This window comes from Lytechinus variegatus, chromosome 8 (assembly GCF_018143015.1).
Source record: "Lytechinus variegatus isolate NC3 chromosome 8, Lvar_3.0, whole genome shotgun sequence".
NCBI lineage: Eukaryota > Metazoa > Echinodermata > Echinoidea > Temnopleuroida > Toxopneustidae > Lytechinus > Lytechinus variegatus.
In genome coordinates, this window is record NC_054747.1 from 18,071,589 (window position 1) to 18,091,743 (window position 20,155).

Sequence of the window (20,155 nt, forward strand, 5' to 3'; positions counted from 1 at the left end):
ATTTTTGTCATTCTTGAGAATGTGTTTTTTGTTGTTGAGAAAATGTTTCGGTCGCTATATTCCCCCTGACCGACGTTAAAGTTATTTTAAGTTCTTTAGGTTGGAGTTAGAAGTGTAGTGTAGAGCAAGAGGTGTCGATCCACATTTCGGATGGGGGAGGGGGTGAAAAAAATATATATAAAAATTTGCCACATTATGATGAAGAATTTGCGCATGAAACATGCCGAAAATTGACCTTATGCTACATGTTTGATTATGTCAGGTTTAATGTTTTATAATGCTCTCCGATGCCCTTTCTAACATACATTTGCATCGCATATCATAATTTTTTTTCAAGTTGTCAAAATTATTGGGAGGGGCAAATCTAGAAATGTTTGCTCCCCCCCCCCCATAGAAAAAATAATGATAATGATACTGGGAGCGATCGCCCTCTGTCTCAAAAGATCAACGCCTCTGCTTAGAGTTATTTGACTCTGGCTCTATTCCCTACATTAATACTGGGCAGCAGTACCCTATTCAGGAATTTAAAGATGTTGTAGGGGTACGTTTATTTAAAAGTTAGTAAAAAAGAGCTCCATATTCTAGGTTTCACTACGCAATTTTTTTCTCCCCGGTCAGTTCATTCATTATTTGCTTTATTTTCAAGGGGGTGCCATTAACCATGTTAACATTAAAAACCACATTCCCTGCCATATTCTACCATGCCTTCTATTACGTTCTAAAGTCTCTAAATATGAATTATATCGCATATGAAAGTAAGAATTTATTTACTCGTTATAAATAAATCAAACTCCTGGAGAGTGTAACAAGTCCCCTCCCTGAAGGGAACCAGTCTGGCCCCCATTACATCGTGGTATGAAATCACGTGCTCTGATGGGTGCAATACATGTCGATAAAATGTTTATGAAGAATATTCTCAAGCATTTTGAATAAGGGATTTTTTAAGGGGGCGTGGCTGCTTGGTCAATATGGTCTCCATCGTACACTACGTTGCATACGACAGGCCTATGCCCCTGATACGATACGCCTGGACCCAAGGGACAAATTGTAACACAGTGTCACCGTTAATGGTAGCTATGTTATTTATTTCATTATCATTCATTTAGTTACATGTATTTTTCTTTTTTGGGGGGTGGGTAAAATGTTTAATCATCCAATTCTGATCATCCAATGGGTCAATTCTTAAATAACTAATGGGACTCCGTTTGTCTATTCATTTGTGAAGACATGAAAGAGACTGAAGAAGCCGTTGAACAGCAAACCTGGTACGTACTAACGTCAGAATATTGACCATGCCTCGTGTCGAGAGTGAGTATATCTGATGATGATAGCGTGATAAACATACATGGCACAATACGAAATTTGAAAATCGATATTTGAATCGCGATTGAAAAATATATATATTTTCTCTTTTTTTTTGCGTGTGTGGACAGAATATAAAATCGAGAACCCCCGCTATCCTGATTACGATTCAATTAATTGTAATCATTGCTGGAATAAAGGCGATATTTGCTGTACGCTGCGTATGTGAATCTTCTTGCGATCCAAAAATCCATTTTTAGACCCCACGATGCGCATGTATTATTTTACAAGTAGCGATCGAGCTCTTTGAATGGGGTCAATTCTTATAATTTATGTTCCAGCGTTTTTTGCGTTCGAGATCGCAATTTTGCGCTGTGCGTGAAAATATAAATGGAATCGCGATTCAAGATGTAGATTTCCCTTGTGAATGTGAACACTCCTGCATTATGCGTACACTCTTAAAATGTTGGGCAACATACTGTCCACACAACAATTGGTTAAAAAATTATCCAACTCTGAGTATTTTTCAACCAATACTGTGTAGTTTTCACCCAAAGCACACGCTATTGGTTTAAAGCTACCGAGAATTGGATTATAAAATGTGTGGACATAATGTTGCCCAACATTTTTAAGAATGTACACGTTTGCAAATTCCAAGGATGGAGCTACATGTATGCTCCATGTATTTTAAGAATATGTTATAGAACACAACCTCGTTATTTTAAGAGTGTCTATATATCTATGCACGACTGCACATTTCTAAGGTTTACCAACGAAATTGTTGAACTCCTTCGCCGATCATTATCATCTGATTCGAAATATTTTTAACCAAACACCCATGTGAATATAGGCCTACATAGTACCTTGTGTGGCCAGTCGTTTTCTCCTTAAACCCCATTTCTTAATAACAAGCCTTTCGTTCTCGTTACCAAGTAATGCATTTTTTGTTTACAACAAAGCATATCAAGAATACAAATTTGTTAAAGGGAGAATTATTTGTGTTTTAAACAATCAAAATGAAATTATCGTATTCATAAAACGGCTTGTCATAGCCTACGTTAGCAGTAAAACGTTCTGATGTGACGCTCCCTTTATATCTTTGCGAAACGTACTGAGAGTGATTTTCACCGACAAGCTTGCTCTTAGTCTGACTTAGACCTAGCAGACGGACATATTTCCGTAGCCCATAATAGTGAAAGCTTTCTTGTTCATATAGTCTACGAGATAGGGGGCTTTATTCAAATTTTTTTGTGCAGGAAGTTTGACAAGCTTATGCGGGGTAAAATTCTGTGCTGATTCCAAAAATGTCACTCTTATTGACCATACTCACGCCATTTTGGCCAATTTTTGACCAAAAATGACCATTTCGACCACTCTTTGGAAAATCGTCCCTTAACAGAATGCTTTTGTAGCTACATGCAATTAAAAGGGTCTGTCTTAACTAAAAATGCACTCAGATTCCAGATAAAGTGGTTTCATTTGCCAAATCACAATATCAGTGGTCATTTTGGCCATGATTTGGCCAAAAATGAAAATTTTCATGATTTTTTTTTGTCCGAAATGTGTTACAAATATTGATCAGAGCTACGATTGGATGTCTTTAGAAAGAAAAAAAAAACGGAAATCCACACATGCATAATGTTCATGATTATAATGATTTCAACTGAACATTATGATTACTTACTTATAAATGATAAAACTTGATCATTATAATCATCATCGATATTATTGGTATTTTCATCATCTGTTGTTGATATTACTATCAATAGCATTGCTACTACCACTGTTACAATAATATTTGCATTGTCATTATTTTCATTATCATTTTTTAATATCATCATATCGATATTTTTTACATTATTTTCATTCTTTGAAGGTTTGAATGGTACGAAAGACCATTAGTGCCACGAAGAAATAAAAATTATTTCTACTAATCTGTATATACAGATTACGGTATTTCTGTTAATCTGTATATACAGATTACAGCATTTCTGCTAATCTGTATATACAGATTAGCAGAAATGCCGTAATCTGTATATACAGATTAGCAGAAGTACCGTAATCTGTATATACAGATTAGCAGAAATATCGTAATCTGTATATACAGATTAGCAGAAATACCGTAATCTGTATATACAGATTAACAGAAATACCGTAATCTGTATGAACATATTACTCCGCTTATTATTTTTTATGCTTTCATCATGATAACGATGATCACAACAGATGATAACTATCATGATAAGCGATCATTTTCTTTAAATCTTTGAAGAATTTAACCTCATTAATGTACTACACTATTCAGAAATTAAATGCTTTGGAAAGAAATCACTGTCGGCAATATTGCGGTAGATTTATTTCCGTCAGTAAGTTATCATTTCTCATGAACCAATGTGGGCGCGTCGTGGTCTAGTGGTTCTGACTCTCGCCTTTCAAACAGAGGTTCGCGGGTTCGAATCCTAGCCATGGCGTGTTTTCCTACAGCAAGAAATTTGTCCACACTGTGCTGCACTGGACCCAGGTGTTGTGAATGGGTACCCAGCAGGATTAATTTATTGAATGCAATTAGTTCGAGCTAAAAGCGGAGTAACATTTATTTATTCCTTTATTTATTTATTTGTTTATTTATTTATCTATTTACTTATTTATCTATTTTTTCTCGAATATTTAAACAGGTTGGCCTGATCAGCATAAAAACATACAATATACGAAAAAATAGAAGCGATTTGCATACTAGTATCCAGCTTTCATTATTATTTTTTATTATTAATTTCATTATATTTAGTAGTAGTATCATTATCATTATTATATAGTTCTATATTAAAAGGTGAGGATATAGTTGTAGTAAACCAGTGCCTCGTTGGTAGTTGATGAATAAATATTCGTCTCATACATGTATATACAAATATCTTTATTCATTCTATTGTCTCTTTTGATTTCGTTACAGACATAACACTGTTGTCCGGATTGGCCCATGGAATCATCACCATTGGGAAAATTACTTCATTTGAAAATATTGATCATAGTTACTATTAATACAAAATTATCTTTTTAAAAACTAATAACGATAATAATAATGATAATACCAGTAATGGAAACAATAATGTGATGTGATTTGATTTATAGGGTAACATACATGTATTCTTAATGTTTCATTCAAAAATCTTGATTGTGCTCGTTTTGCTATTTAACCCACACAACTCCCTCACGCTCTCATATCCTTCAATACATGTGCTAATTTAGCACTTGCAGTGCTTGTTTGTATAGTGACTGCACTACGAGTGCTGATTTTTTGGTTTAAATTTGAGCTACACATAGTAGTTAAGTCACTATACCAGCACTGTAAGTGATAAATTAGCGCTTCATTTTTTAACAGTGTACATGTACTTTGCACATTATATACGCATTTCATATTATTGGAGTTATCAATAAAATCAAAGTGCTCTAATTGCGTTCATGATGTTCATTCCATTCAAGGATGTGATAACCAGGCGCGGATCCAGGATTTCGTAGGGAGGGGGGGGCCCAAATTCGACCTGATTTTGGCGCCCCTGTGTACTTTTCGGAAAAATGGCGGCCCCTCCCTCCCCCAGGCAATCATAAGTGCCTTAAATGCATGTTAAATTATCTTATTTCATAGGCACATGAATCAGGGGTGGATCCAGCCTTCGCCAATAAAGGGGCCCGGAATTTTTTTTTAGCCATATTTTCCCCGATCGGCCGCTCGAAGATGTTTTTTTCGTTTGTTTCTTTGAAGGGGGTAGTCCTATAAGTCACTTCTTAGCTTTATTCTTTAAATCAACATAAATGTATAATATCATAATCCTTATTTTATAATGCCTGCGCGAAGCGCGAGCAATTTGTTTTTTTTTAATTGTATGTATTTTTTCCTAAAATTTGAACATTCTGAAAAATAGATGTGCCTGCAATAATTTTTGATAAACGTTTTGAACTGATCAGAAAGGTAGGCCTACCAGTCCCGTTAAAGATTGCATACAGTTAGCCATGAAGACGTTATATATTTCAATAATCAAATAATGCGAGCGCGAAGCGCGAGCAGAACATTTTTGACATTTCTACATAAAGAATGGAATTATTTTGTTAGTACTCTTCACTTATGATTCATGCCTAAAATGCTAACATATTATGTTTATTATGTTGTGAAAAATGTACTATACAAATGTTATGGATGCAGAAGAAACAATAAATCAAAACAATTGATGCGAGCGCGAAGTGCGAGCGGAAAAATTCTAGATTTAGACCTAGAACGGGACACTCTATTCATGTTTCCTAAATCATGAAAAAAAGATGAGTAAGAGGGGATCTTTCTACATTAATAATGCGAGCGCAAAGCGCGAGCAGAAAATGTTTGTATACGTTTTGAACTGATCGAAAAGTGCCTTGTAAGGACTGCTTGCATTTAGCCATGAATACATTACATATTTCATCAATCAAATAATGCGAGCGCAAAGCGCGAGCTGAAAATTTTTGACATTTCTACATAAAGAATGGAATTATTTTTTTAGTACTCTTTACTTATGATTCATGCCAAAAATGCTAACATATTATGTTTATTATGTTGTGAAAAATGTATTATACAAATATTATGGATGCAGAAGAAACAATAAATCAAATCAAATCAATTGATGCGAGCGCGAAGTGCGAGCGGAAAAATTCTAGATTTAGACCTAGAACGGGACACTCTATTCATGTTTCCTAAATCATGAAAAAGATGAGTAAGAGGGGATCTTCCTACATTAATAATGCGAGCGCAAAGAAAATGTTTGTACACGTTTTGAACTGATCGAAAAGTGCCTTTTAAGGACTGCTTGCATTTAGCCATGAAGACATTTACATATTTCACAATCAAATAATACGAGCGCGAAGCGCGAGCTGAAAATTTTTGACATTTGTACTTAAAGAATGGAAAACTTTAATACAATTTACTTAATTACAGAAAAAAACAATTCGAATCTGTACTGATTCCCAATATTTATCACACACAAATCCATTATTCCATAAACTCTAACAGTATTTGACATAAATACACTTCAAAGTTTACTACTTATGTTTAAGTACGTAAATAACATGCTCCCACCTACCTTCATTCCACAATTTTTATTCTCTGAATACATCTATTCATTCATACCCGTAACTCTTCAAATTTCCATTTAATCAACCCTAAACTGCTTATTGCGCAGAGATCCATAAGACACCATGGTCCAGATTTGTGGAACTCTCTACCAGCAGAGTCTGTAAAACAATCTTCGTCTCTTCACTCATTTAAGGCAAACGTTAAATCTATGTTATTATCAGAATATTTGAAGTAAAATTTCTGCGTCGTATCCCTTTTATCGTGAATTTATTCCTCCTTCGATTTAGTCATTACCAATATCTTCATCATGACCACCATCATCTCCATGGCCTTCATCATCATCATCATTATAATCATCATCATCAACATCATCATCAACATCATCATCATATCACCGTCACCCTCAGCTTTAACATCTTCATCTTCATACTATAATATTGCATGAATTCATGTTTCGTATTTGAAAATATATGCCAATTCTGCTTTATAAATGTATTAATTCAATTAGTATAAGTTTGGGATTGTCATTTTTCAAGCAATCTGCTTATGATGACAATCCTCCTGAAAATTGTGAATATCATATAGTTAATCATTTTTGTCTGGAATTATTTTTTTAGTACTCTTTATGCAGAAGAAAACAATAAATCAAATCAATTGATGCGAGCGCGAAGTGCGAGCGGAAAAATTCTAGATTTAGACCTAGAACGGGACACTCTATTCATGTTTCCTAAATCATGAAAAAAATGAGTAAGAGGGGATCTTCCAACATTAATAATGCGAGCGCAAAGCGCGAGTAGAAAATGTTTGTACACGTTTTGAACTGATCGAAAAGTGCCTTTTAAGGACTGCTGGCATTTAGCCATGAAGACATTACATATTTCACAATCAAATAATACGAGCGCGAAGCGCGAGCTGAAATTTTTTGACATTTCTACATAAAGAATGGAAAACTTTAATCAGTTTTTGTAATCATGAATAAGATAGCTATATAACCAAACAATTGATGCGAGCGCGAAGTGCGAGCGGAAAAATTCTAGTTTTAGATCTAGAACGGGACACTATTCATAATTCCTAAATCATGAAAAAGATGAGTAAGAAGGAATCTTCCTACATTAATAATGCGAGCGCAATGCGCGAGTAGAAAATGTTTATATACGTTTTGAACTGATCGAAAAGTGTCTTTAAGGACTGCTTGCATTTAGCCATGAAGACATTACATATTTCACAATCAAATTATGCGAGCGCGAAGCTCGAGCGTAAAATAATCGAGATTTCGACCTTGAACGGGATACACTATTCATGTTTTGTAAATCATGAAAGGGATGAGAAATAGGATCTTCCTACATTAATAATACGAGCACAATGGGCGAGCAGAATTTTTTGATATTGTGATCTGAAACTGGATAACTGAATGAAAATGCGCGCGCGTGTTTCAGATTTAGACCTAGAATCTAGGCATTCTAAACAATTTTTTATCATGAAAATAAAAGCGAGCGCGAAGCGCGAGCTTAAGATATTTGATATTCCGATCTGATATTTCAAACACTTTGTAGGAAACTTGTAAGGTGGATATAAATCGCACTTGATAAAGAGCTGATATGTTTCATTATAACTTTAATTTTGAGACATAGGACCTTGACATCCTTAGGACATGTTATCATATGAATATGATGACTATATATCTTCGTATTCATCTTGCTAAGCGCGAGATAAAACAAAAGTGACAATTTAATTATTAAATTGATATCTTAGTATTAAAAAATAATGAGGGCGCGGAATCTGATGATATTATGGCCTGAACACTGAACATTTCAAGCACCTTTTTATTTATGAATAGGATGCATCATTAATTAGTTGATATATTTTTAACCATTAATGCGGTATGTTCTTCTCTCTTTTGGCCACTATCATTTTAATTAATATGTAATTTAATATTAATGAATAATTGTTTTGAGGGGTCCACGATTTACAAGCATAGCTTCACAGTGGACCTCTCCATTTCCAGCATGTTATTTTCAGCCACAAATATTCCATAATCCATATTAAGTTTCAAATGTATAATTTAGATGAATATATATATATTGTGTTACATATTTCTTTATTACATTTCGATTGTTATAACTGTATTTATGATGGATTTTGTCTACTGTTTTGTTGGAAATGAGAAAATATAAAACTGAAACTGAAACAGAATGCGAGCGCAAATCGCGAGCCGAAATTTTTGATAAACTGTCATGAAAATGGGATTTTAAGTAGTTTGTTATACAATCAATATTGAGACATACATAACCCCGCCAATAAAAAATGCAAGCATAGCAGCGCTAGCCGATGCGTTTTGACAATCAGACCTGAAAAGGGATATTTTGAAAACTTTATGGAATACATGAAAATAATAGGTACCTGATAAATCACGATTCGCGAACGCGCAGCGCAATTGGAAAATGTTAATATTCAGACCATAAAACTGACATTTTTACAGAGCACTTTTTAAAAATCAATATGTAAATCACAAAAATTAATGAAAGTTCGATTTCCAAGGAGAAATATGTTTTGTATACTGACTTCCCAATTTGATATTTAAGCTCTGTGTTGAACAAGATATGTGGATCACTTAGCAGGCAATGCGAGCGCGAAGCGCGAGCGAAAATTTTATATAGTGACATAAAATATTTTGTCCAAGTCTTCCTCTCATCTTATTTTATTCATTCGTCTTCCTCCCTTTTTTCTCTCTTTTCTTTTCCTTCCTTTTTCTTTCTTTCCCCCCTCTTTTTTGCTCTACCAATAGGGGGGTCCGGGCCCCTCGGGTCCCCACCTGGATCCGCCTATGCATGAAGAAGAGGCAATTGAATAATGGTTTCATAAAGATGTGTTCATGAATAAATGTAATATCACTTTAAAAATAATCAATGCGAGCGGGAAACTCGAGCGATTTCTATTTTAACCATTTGATGCTTTCAATTTCGTTTAACTTCTCATCAGAGTAGGCCCTGCTAGAATTGTGTGAGCGGGAGCCAGGCGCGGATCCAGGATTTCTTAGGGGGCCCTAATTTCAAGTCAAGTAATAATCGTGCCGAAATATTGACTCCCATTGCCGAATGGGTAAATGTCTAGTTCAGTTACTTCTAACAGAAACCTCTCTTGCATTGTATATAGGCATTCTTCGTTCTTGTGGGTACTCCCATTTTTTTCTTTTCTACTTTTTGCTTCAGGGGTTGAAAAATCTTACGGGGATGACGCCCCTGTATCGCCGCGTATGAAAACTGGTTGTGCAATAACTAAATTGCATATTCTGCATGAAAGAAAATTAATATTTTATTTTGGGTAAGATATTCTTGAAAATATATAAATTTTTATGCTTTTTATTATATTGTTGAGGTAGAATCAGTAGTCAGCACTCAGCATTTACTAATTGGGAGTGCACTGCCTACTTAGATCTGTAAGTGTTTGGATATATTATATAATTTTTGTTATTCGCTTGAAATCCATTCAAAACAGTGAGTTGTCTTGTCAATCCTAATCAACAAACATTGGCTCTTCCGCTCTTGTAACAATCATATAAAGTATCAAAAGGTTATGTATCTTTAAATCTTGCTCAAATTTTATATACTCCAAATAGATTTTCAAAAGAAACAGAATGCGTGTAAACGGTGTATATAAAAAGAATATAAGATACTAAAGATAAATATACTGTAAAAATATACTTTATTGTCAGTGTCTTTATAAATATGAAAACACTGCTCTTAAGTTCGCATCATTTTGGACGATAAGTTCTTATCTCTTTCATACAATACTAGTGAAACATGAATTCCAAGGTCCCATGTATCTTGTATACATCAACTATTTCAAGATGTAACCAGGGTGACCAGACGTCCCGTATTTCCCGGGGATCGTCCCGTATTTTGCTCCTTTGTCCCGGCGTCCCGACAAACCCTTCCCGGGACGCCTATTTGTCCCGTATTTCAGAATATTAAACAAAATGTAGTTAATACATTTAAAAGTGACGAATTTTCATCAAATAACCAAAGGATGACGAAGCAGAGACAATAATAAAATCGATAACTAAACTTGCAAGATCTGCAGTGATTTTCTTGCTAACCCAATATAAAACCAACTGGTCTCCTGCATGCCTGTGTATGCATGGCAGGCTACTAGCTAGGAATGTAGGATCGGAGGAGATTCTCAATTGCGCAAACAATGACATGATTAACAGTTTTCCACCAAAATAATCACTAAATCGGTGGAAATAATTAATATGGATTCTCAGAGAACTGATTTGGAGATGTAATCGGAAAAGTTATATTAAGTTTTCATAACTAGATCTAATTGTTTCAGCTTTCTTTTTAAGTCTTGTTGTGTATGATGCTGCGATGTTTCATCCAAAAGGGGTGGTCCGGGCTGAAAATATTTATATCTTAATACATAGAGTAGCATTCACTGAGCAAAATGCCGAAAATTTCATCAAAATCGGATAACAAATAATAAATTTATTGAAGGTTAAAGTTTAGCAATATTTTGTAAAAACAGTCGTCATGCATATTCATTAGGTGGACTGATGAGGTCACATCTCCACTTTCCGTTTTCTTATATATGTTATTACATAAAATCATAATATTTTCATTATTTCACACTTGTGTGAATAATATGTCTCCCTTATAATGAGATAAGTTGCAGCAATAAATATCTAATGCACTAAATCAGTTGTCAATCCAATTTTTCTAGTTCTTGAAGGAAAAAATTTGAATAAACCTCATTTCATATAATAAAATACAAAAGAACAAGTGGAGATGTGACATCACCAGTCCACCTAATGAATATTCATGACGACTGTTTTCACAAAATATTGCTAAACTTTAAAATTCAACAACTTTGTTATTTGTTTTTTCGATTTTGATGAAATTTTCGGCATTTTGCTCAGTGAAATCTACTCTATGTATTAATATATACATATTTTCAGCCCGGACCACTCCTTTAAGTTGACAGTGTTTCACTTTGAAATTTTATTCAATTCTAAAACAGTTCTAGTTTTTTTTAATTTTAAACGTATATTTAAAAATCACCAAATATCATTATGATTTTTGTTAGATGACTGGATTGTTTTTGTTTGCTTGAAGTTTGAAATTGTTCCTTTTTCTTTCTTTTCTATCCTTCTTTCTTCATCCTTCTATTTGGACCCCACGGAAGACCAGCGTCACTGTGCCAGTCACGCTGAATGTGGGCTATCCACCGTATTTTATTGTATATAATTGTGCTTTTAATACGGAAATAAATACTACTACTACTACTACTACTACTACTACTACTACTACTATCCTTCCTGCTTCCTTTTTTTGTGCCATGTATTTTTCTTTCCTATATTTCCTTCCTGATCCTTTATCTCTCCCTCTTTCTTTCTAGCTCTTACCTGCCTTCTTTCGTTCATTCTTTCTTTCCTTAAACTTTTCTTTACTTCCTTCTCCCTTCCTCTGTTTTTCTTTTCGTTCTTCCTCTCTTCATTTTTTTCTCTTTCCGCCCTTTTTTCATTCTTTATTATATTTTCCCTTCTATAATTCTTTCTTTCCCTTCCTTCCTTCCTGTTCTTCTTTCTTTTTCTTTCAAAGAATTAGAAGGAACCATTTTTCTTTCCTTCATTCTTTTTTCCTCTCCTTTATTCTCTTTCTTTTTTGTCTTTCTCTCCTTTATTTTGTTTTTCACACATTTATTCATCTTCCCTTCCTTTCTTTGTCTTTCTTTCTACATTCAATTCAAAGAATGCTTTTAACCTTTTTCTCTCTTTTATTCCTTTCTTTCATCCTTCTTTTATTTTTTCCTTATTTCCCCTTCATTTTTTTCCTCCTCAATTCATCTCTTTTCTTTCGTCTTTTCTATCTCTCCTTCATCATTTCGTTCACCCTCCCTTCCAATTCTTTATATTTTTTCACAAGTAGCCTTTCTTTCATCCTCTTTTATTCTAACTTTCTTTTATTCTTTTTTATTTTTTCCTTTATTTCCCCTTCATTTTTTTCTTTCTCTCTTCTCAATTATCTTTTTTATTATCGATTGTCCCGTATTTCAATTTTGAACCCGCAGGGTGCAAAAAATGAACCTCAACCGCAGGGTTCAATTTTTGAACCCCAAATCAGGGGTTCAATTTTTGAACCCATAGGGTGCTGATTTTGCATCAACCTTTCGGGGTTCAATTCTGAACATTTATTTCTTAGTGTGTGCAAGTAAACTTCAAAATCTCTGTAAATGATATCTATCAATATATCCATCAGTGTTGTAGTCAAGGCTCAAACCTCCAAGGCCAAGGCTTTAATACCCAAGAACAAGGTTTCAATCCCCAAGGCCAAGGCATGGAAATCCAAGGCCTAAAAATCTCAAGGCCAAGGCATTTCAAACTTTCAATATATGGAACAATGAGCCAACAACAAGGCGGCAGTTCGAATATCAGTTCGGCGCCCCTACATGTAGGTCGATCATCAATTTGCCCCCCCCCCCCCGTTTGAACATCAATTCGGCCCCCAGTTCGAACATCATTTTAACATCCCTTCGAACTCAATTTGCCTTCCCTAGTTCGAATATTATTTCGCCCCCCTAGCTCGAGTATCAATTTTGCGCCCCCTAGTTTGAACATCAATTCGGCCCCCAGTTCGAACATCATTTTAACATCCCTTCGAACTCGATTTGCCTTCCCTAGTTCGAATATTATTTCGCCCCCCTAGCTCGAGTATCAATTTTGCGCCCCCTAGTTTGAACATCAATTCGGCGCCCCCTAGTTTGAGTATCAATTTGGCGCCCCCCTACCTCGAGTATCAATTTTTCGCCCCCCTAGTTTGAACATCAATTCGGCGCCCCCTAGTTTGAGTATCAATTTGGCGCCCCCATACCTCGAAAATCGATTCGTCCCCCCTCCCTAGTTCGAATATCAATTCGGCGCCCCTACATGTAGGTCCAACATCAATTTGGCGTCCCTAGTTGGAATATCAATTCGCCCCCCCTAGCTCGAGGATCAATTTGGCGCCCCTACGTCGAACATCGATTCGCCCCCCCCCCCCCCCGCCGTTCAAACATCAATTCTGCCCCCAGTTCGAACAGCATTTTGACATCCCTTCGAACATCATTTCGGCGCCCTCCTAGTTCGAATATCAATTCGGCGCCCCTACATGTAGGTCCAACATCAATTTGGCGCCCCTAGTTTGAATATCAATTCGGCGCCCCTACATGTAGGTCGATCATCACTTCGGCCCCCCCCCGTTCGAACATCAATTCGGCCCCCAGTTCGAACATCATTTTGGCATCCCTTCGAACATCATTTCGGCACCCTCCTAGTTCGAATATCGATTCGGCGCCCCAACATGTAGGTCCAACATCAATTTGGCGCCCCTAGTTCGAATACCATTTCGCCCCCCCCCCAGCTCGAGTATCAATTTTGCGCCCCCCCCCCTAGTTTGAACATCAATTCGGCGCCCCCTAGTTTGAGTATCATATTGGCGCCCCCCTACCTCGAACATCATTTCGGCACCCTCCTAGTTCGAATATCGATTCGGCGCCCCTACATGTAGGTCCAACATAAATTTGGCGCCCCTAGTTTGAATATCAATTCGGCGCCCCTACATGTAGGTCGATCATCACTTCGGCCCCCCCCCCCCCCCTCCGTTCGAACATCAATTCGGCCCCCAGTTCGAACATCATTTTGGCATCTCTTCGAACATCATTTCGGCAGCCTCCTAGCTCGAATATCGATTCGGCGCCCCTACATGTAGGTCCAACATCAATTTGGCGCCCCTATTTCGAATACCATTTCGCCCCCCCCCCTAGCTCGAGGATCAATTTGGCGCCCCCTAGTTCCAACATCAATTTGGCGCCCCTACGTCGAACATCAATTCGCCCCCCCCCCCCCGTTCAAACATCAATTCTGCCCCCAGTTCGAACAGCATTTTGACAATCCTTCGAACATCATTTCAGCTCCCTTTTGATTCGAACATCATTTTCTTTCCTCCTCTTCCTCTTTTTTTCTTCTCGTCCTTCCCCTCTTCCTCTCTCCTTTTCTTCTCTTCTTTCCCCTTTCTTCTCTTCTTCCCCTTTCTCTTTTTTTCTTCTCTTCTTTCTTCCCTCTTCCTCTTTCTCTTTTTTTCTCCTTTCCCCCCTTCCTCTCTCTCTTTACCCTCTTCCTCTTTTTTTCTCGTTCCTTCTCCTTTTCTTTTTCTCATTTTCTTCTTTTTTTTCCTCTTCTTTTTCTTTTTTCTTTCTCTTTTTTTCTCTTTCTCTTTCTCTCTCTCTTTTCTCTCTCTCTCCCCTTTCTTTTCTTTCTCCTTTCCCCTCCCTTTCTTTTTTCTTGTCTCCTATCCTCCTTTCTTCTCTCTCTCTTCTCTTCCTCTTCTTCTTCTCTTCTTCCCTCTTTCTTTCTTTCCTTCCTTTTCTTTTTTCTTCCTTTTCCTCTTTTCTTCTTTTTTTCTTCTCCCTCCCCCTCCCTTTTTCTTCTTTTCTTCCCCCTCTTTCTTTTTTTCTCTTTCTTTCCCCTCTTCTTCTCTTTTTTTTCTTTTTTCTTTCCCTTCTTCTTTTCTTTTCCCTCTCTTTTTTCTTCTCTTCTTTTCTTTCCCCTCTCTTTTTTTCTTCTCTTCTTTCCTCTCTCTCTTTTTCTTCTCTTCCTTTCCCCTCTTCCCCTCTCTCTCTTTTTTTTTCTCCTTTTTCTTTCCCTCTCTTTTTCCTTCTCTTTCTTTCCCCTTTTCCCTTCTCTTTTCCTTCCCTTCCTTCCCCCTCTTCCCTTTTTCTTCTTTTCTTTCCCCCTTTCCTCTCTCTTTTTTCCCTCTTCTTCCCCCTCTCCTCTCTCTCTTTTCCTTTTTTCTTTCCCCCTTTTCCTCTCTTTTTTTCTTCCCTTCTTCCTTTCTCCTTTTTCTTCTTTTCTTTTCCCCTTTCCTCTTTCTTTTTTCCCTCTTCTTCCTTCCCCCTCTTCCTCTCTCTTTTCCCCCTCTCCTCTCTCTTTTTCCTTTTTCTTTCCCCCTTTTCCTCTCTTTTTTTCTTCCCTTCTTCCTTTCTTCTTTTCTTTCCCCTCTTCCCCTTTTTTTCTCTTTCTTTCATTTTTCTTTAGCCAAAGGGGGGGGGGGCCAAGGCCCCCTCGGCCCCCCCATGGATCCGCGCCTGGTGATAACCACTGATTAAGGGTGAAAAGAGGTCTCCGTGATCTATAGGTCAGAATAGTCTACATCATAACAGTGTGAGATGTAGGTGTGTGGGGGAAGAGTGTGTGTGTACGCGTGTATGCGTGTGTGTGCGGGTGGGTGTCTGTGTGAGGATGATGCTATGTGTGTGTGCGGGTATGGGCTAGTATGGTTGTGGGCGAGGTGTTATGTGCATTAATACTGCTTACACTACTCAGGGGCGGATCCAGCCTTCGCCAATAGCGGGGGGGGGGGGCGGATTTTTTTTCAGACATATTTTCCCCGATCGACCTCTCAAAGATGATTTTTGGTTTCTTTAAAGGGGTAGTCCTAATCAGGGGCCGCGGAACGGTTTTCAAAGTGGGGGGGGGGGGGCTGACCATGCACAAAATCACAATCTAATGGTTATTTTCACGTTTTTGTACAAGGTTTAGGAAAAGGGGGGGGGAACTTCAGCCCCCCTCCCGCTTCCGCGGCCCCTGCTAATAGTCACTTCTAAGCTTTATTCTTATAAATCAACACATATATAATATCATATATCCTTATATATAATGCGAGCGCGAAGCGCGAGCTAAATTTTTTGGGAAATCGTATGAATTTTTTCCTAAAATTTTAACATTCTGGGCAATGTTTGTTATCCTAAATAATTATGTGTATGCAACTAAATAATTGCAAAGAATGCGATGCGTGAGCAGAAATGAATTGATGAAAAGGATACCTGTTAAAGACTGCATGCCATGAAGACGTTACATATTTATGAAAAATTCAAATAATGCAAGCGCGAGTTTGATTTTTTTGACATTTTTACCTAAAGAATGAAAATTCCATGCACTTTTTTTTTAACTTAAGCAGAATAGGTATATAACTGAACAATTGATGCGGGCGCTAAGCGCAATCGGAAAATTTCGAGACTTTGACCTACTAAACGAGACTCTCTATTCATGCTGTGTAAACCATGAAAAGGATGAGTAATTGGGGGTCTTCCTTACATTAATAATGCGAGCGCAAAATTTTTATATACGTTTTGACCTGATCGAAAGGTACCTGTTAAGGACTGATTGCACTTAGCCATGAAGACGCCATATTTTAACAATCAAATAAAGCGAGCGCGAAGCGCGAACTGAAATTTTTTGACATTTCTACATAAAGAATGGACAATTTTAAACAATTTTTTTTTGTAATCGTGAACAGGATAGCTATATAACTAAACAATAGATGTGAGCGGGAAGCGCAAGCGGAAAGAAATCGAGATTTAGACCTAAAACGGGACACTCTATTGAATGAGTAATAGGGGATCTTCCTACATGAATCATTCGAGCACAAAGTGCGAGCAGAAATTTTTTGATATTTTGAGATCAGAAACTGGATAATGATTTAAATAGATAACAAGTTGAGTATCTGAATGAACATGCGCGTGTGTTTCATATTTCGACCTAGAATCCAGCCATTCTAAATAATTTTTTATCATGAAAATCAAAGCGAGCGCGAAGCGCGAGCTTAAACTATTTGATATTCCGATCTGAAAAGATTGTAAATTTCAGCTTTATATTTCAAGTACTTCCTATTCATCTTGCTAAGCGCGAGATGAAACAAAAAGGACAATTTAATTATTAAATCAATATCTTATTCATTAATGCCTAATGAGGGCGCGAAATCTGATGATATTATTGCCTAAAAACTGGACATTTTTGGGTAATTATAAATAGGATGCATCAGTTAGTATATTTTTGACCATTAACGCGAGGCAAATTGTGAGCCAATTTTTTTGTAAACTATGTAATGTAATTAATATTTTGATCAATAAAAATTGAAAGAAAAAAAAACTATCATGAAAAGGGGACTACGGAGACATAACTCGCCAATCAAAATCCGAGCGTGAAGCGCTAACTGATACGTTTTGACAATCAGACCCGAAAAGGGATATTTTGAAAACTTTATGGAATACACGAAAATAAAAGGTACCTAGCTGATAAATCAAAATTTGCGAGCACGAGCAGAAAATGTTAATATTCAGACCATAACTGACATTTTTACAGAGCACTTTTCAAGAATCAATTTGTAAATCACATTAAATAATGAAAGTTCGGTTTCCGAGGTGAAATACTCTATGTTTTGTAAATTGATTTGACTTGATATTTAAACTCCATATTGAACAGGATATGAAAATCACCTAACAGGCAATGCGAGCACGAAGCGCGAGTGAAAATTTTGTTAATTGACAAGAAAGATTCTTTTTATTTTACAAGTTTTCTTATTTTATTCACTCGTCTTCCTCCTCTTCTTCTTTCTCCTCTCTTTTCCCTCCCTTTTCTCTTTTTTCCTTTTTTTGCTCCGTCAATGGGGGGGGGGGGGGGGGGCTCGGCCCCCCTGGATCCGCCTATGCTTATTGGAATTAAAGATAGGCCTATGTGGTAACCGCATACATTCGTAATTCCGAAGTTTCGTTATTCCGAAGGTTCGGATATTCCGAAGGTTCGTATTTACGAAGGTTCGTTATTCCAAAGGTCCGTATTTCCGAAGGTTCGTTATTCCGAAGGTTCGTAATTCCGAAGGTTCGTTAGTCCGAAAACGAAATGAGGTTCGTAATTCCGAAGGTTCGTTAGTCCGAAAACGAAGTGAGGTTCGTAATTCCGAAAATTCGTTAGTCCGAAAACGAAGTGAGGTTCGTAATTCCGAAGGTTCGTTAATGCGAAAAAGAAATGAGTTTCGTAATTCCGAAGATTCGTTAGTCCGAAAACTAAATGATTAACTAATCTTATTTCGTTTTAGGACTAACGAACCTTCGGAACAACGAACCTTATTTCGTTTTCGGATTAACGAACCTTTGGAACAGCGAACCTTATTTCGTTTTCGGATTATCGAACCTTCGGAATAACGCCACAAATGTTCGGATTAACGAGCCCTTTTATGTTTTCGGATTAACGAACATCGAGGTATAGGCAATTTACGTGTTTCGGAATTACGAACCTTCGGAATAAAGAATCTTCGGAACTACGAACCTTCGGAATTACGAAGTGTAACCGTGGTAACGATCCCAAATGGGTTCGGACAGAATCCAGTGAAATTACCACCAAAGTGTTTGTATGTATAATTTATACACGCTCAAAGAAAATGCGTAAAAGTGCCGAGAAATTAGCCAAATAAGCACGGAATTCCATCAAATGTTTGGTATTTTTTCGAAGCAATATTAATGCACTGTCCAACATATGCTTTTTTTGTTCGTGATCATCAGAATTATCGATTTTGAGCTAGAATTTCATTAATCTACAAAGATAAGATTACATTGTTGCACCAGAGCTACATTTCTGATAATATTTTGATAATTAGCCTTGATTCAAGGCTTTCTGCATGATGTAGAAAGCATAATTGTTTGCTTCAAATGTATATATCGTACTGTTTTTTACCTGGCCAGTTCTAGCTTTCCATGGCACTATTCGGCTGCAGGCATTAGACATCTCCAGATTTGAGATAAAGTTATGCCATAGCAAGCCAGAGCCTTGCATAACCTAGCATTTTGTAGTGTCATTAATGACAATTTGAAGATTGTTCAAGACTTGGTTCTTTAGACCTAAGCCTGAGGTGTATAAGGGCCAATGGTATACGGTTCCGGCAATTTGCTGATCGGTTCATTCATGGCATGCATGAACGCGAACGACCACGATTTTGTAGTATGTCCAAGCGCATGGGTACTCTGATTCCGAAGACGCAAGTCATGAATATTCATATTGGGATCCGGAACTCCTGTGGGGAAAATAATTTCGCCGGTGGGGGAGGAGGGGGGGGGGGGGGGTCGGTGGCAACCACCCTACGACTTGTCAGGTAGGGCAGCAAAAAAAAAAGAAGAAAAGAAGGATAACGTGAAGAAAGCAGAGAAATAGAAAAGAAAGACTCTTTGGCGGTCTTTTGAATGTTGTATGCCCATGGCTTCGTGAAGCGGGGAGTGTTGAGTGTATCATTCTCCATATAGGCAGCACCCATTGGATGTAGGTGTGATGGAGAAATTGACAAAATGAAGAAATGTAATCAACATGACCTACATTTTGTATAGAAAACTTTTGTTTTTGCTTCTCAAATTTCTTGGGACCAAAATGACCTTCCTTTTGTAGTGAAACTTTTTTTGCTTCTCAAATTTCTCAGAACCAAAATGACCTTCATTTTGTTGTGAAACTGTTTTCTTTTTTCTTTTTTCCTTAAGAAATTCGAATGCCCGTCTAAAAATCTCTGTAAAGGTATCAAAGTTGTATGGATCAGAAAGCAAGGCGTATTCTTTGTTTTGCTCTTATTTGTTCTTATTCTCCTTCTCCATTCTTCTTCTTTTTCTTCTTCTCCTTTTCTTCTTTTTTTCTTTCTTTCTTTCTTTCTTATATTGTTCTTGTATTTATCATTTCTATATTTTGTTTATTGCTGATAGTAAATTCTGATTTTTCTTTGTGCAAATAGTGTGATTTTACATTTTATCATCGTAAATCTATACATGTCGAGGACCCCACTGGAAATAAGTTTTCGAGCTTTCGTGGGTCATCCGGTGCAAGCATATTGTTTATCTATGCTACTACCTATATGTTGTGGTGACTTGACAAATAAAATCAATCAATCAATCAAATATTTATCCACGATTGCG